Source organism: Oryzias melastigma, linkage group LG16 (genome assembly GCF_002922805.2).
Source record: "Oryzias melastigma strain HK-1 linkage group LG16, ASM292280v2, whole genome shotgun sequence".
NCBI classification, from domain to species: Eukaryota; Metazoa; Chordata; class Actinopteri; order Beloniformes; family Adrianichthyidae; genus Oryzias; species Oryzias melastigma.
In genome coordinates, this window is record NC_050527.1 from 1264793 (window position 1) to 1265012 (window position 220).

A 220-nucleotide genomic window follows, 5' to 3' on the forward strand; every position below is an offset into this window, starting at 1 on the left:
TTGGCGACTATGAAAAATACACTGATAGTCATTTTCTCAAACGGCTGTTAAAAACACAAAAAAAACTTCTCAAAGTTTTAAACTCTTCTTAATGGAATAACTGTAAAAAGTCTCCACTAGACTTTTATTTTGAAAGATAACATTTGGTTTACAGTTTTACTACAAACTAGAAGATGACCATAAAATTCTCTGAACATTCAGTGAAATGAGAGATGTGATA